We start from the raw sequence: 1059 nt of genomic DNA, 5'->3' as shown, positions 1-1059 counted from the left end.
ACAAAGATTAAAAAACACCCACTTCCATTCATAATTTATTTTATGACCCCTCATCTGTGCCATAACAAATAAAAAACTAATCTAAATGAACAAATACATTGTAGATATTCAAACAACATCTTAAATGTTTGCAGTTACCTCGGGTTAGTAGTCGCAGCATCAACACATGGGCGACGCTAACCTCATCATCACAAACAACACAAACTGACGGTTTGATCCAGATTAAAAGTAGGTTCCCTTTGAACAACTGGTCAATTGATGTGGAGGATAGATGAGTGACAGCATTCCCATTGAAGTCCACGATGAGCTCTTTGGTTTTGGATGTGTTTTTGTTTGTGGTAAAAGTGATCATAGGCCTCAGCGAGATTTGAACTCGCGACCCCTGGTTTACAAGACCAGTGCTCTAACCTCTGAGCTATGAAGCCTTGTGTTCATAGGTGTGTGTTATAAAATGTGTGTGTGTGATTATGTCACATGACTGTACTGCTCCAACAGGTATGACCTCACCTCAGTGATGGGTGTGACCTAGATCTTTCTTTTTCTCTCTCTCTCTCTCTCTCACGCACACACGCGCACACACACGCACGCACACACACACACACACACACACACACACACACACACAGGCATGATGCGTTCACTGTTCTTTGTTATTTAGGCTTTCGTAAAGGTAGAGATGGGCATTAAAACTTTTATCAAAACTGGGCCACAAAAATTTGATTTTCTGATCAACATTCTTGTCAGTATTCAGAAATTAGACCAATCATAACATTAACACGAGAACAAACAAAAGGTTTATGTTTTTGTGTTGTGATTTGTGTTGACTTTTGTGTGTTTTCATTGATGTCATGCTTTGTTTTGTGTGTATATATTTATCTCCCATTTTTTAATTTTTCTGTCATTTTGTGTTATTTCTTATTTTATTTTTTTCTGTCATTTTGGGCCTGTACTACGAAGCTGGATAAGTATATCCAGGGAATTGCCGTGATCTTATTGGTACAGAGCAGCTGTACTATGAAGCAGGTTATATACATGTTGGTGATTCCAACCTGGATCAGT

General features: G+C 38.6%; 1 non-coding gene across 1 annotated transcript; it reads right to left on the bottom strand.

Annotated features, from left to right (window-relative positions):
* Positions 1–352: 352 nt before the first annotated feature.
* Positions 353–425, bottom strand: trnat-ugu (transfer RNA threonine (anticodon UGU)). Its single transcript has one exon. It is a non-coding gene; the product is annotated as a tRNA-Thr (tRNA).
* Positions 426–1059: the final 634 nt, after the last annotated feature.

This window comes from Gouania willdenowi, chromosome 6 (assembly GCF_900634775.1).
Source record: "Gouania willdenowi chromosome 6, fGouWil2.1, whole genome shotgun sequence".
Lineage (NCBI taxonomy): Eukaryota > Metazoa > Chordata > Actinopteri > Blenniiformes > Gobiesocidae > Gouania > Gouania willdenowi.
This window is presented reverse-complemented; position numbering and strand designations above follow the sequence as displayed.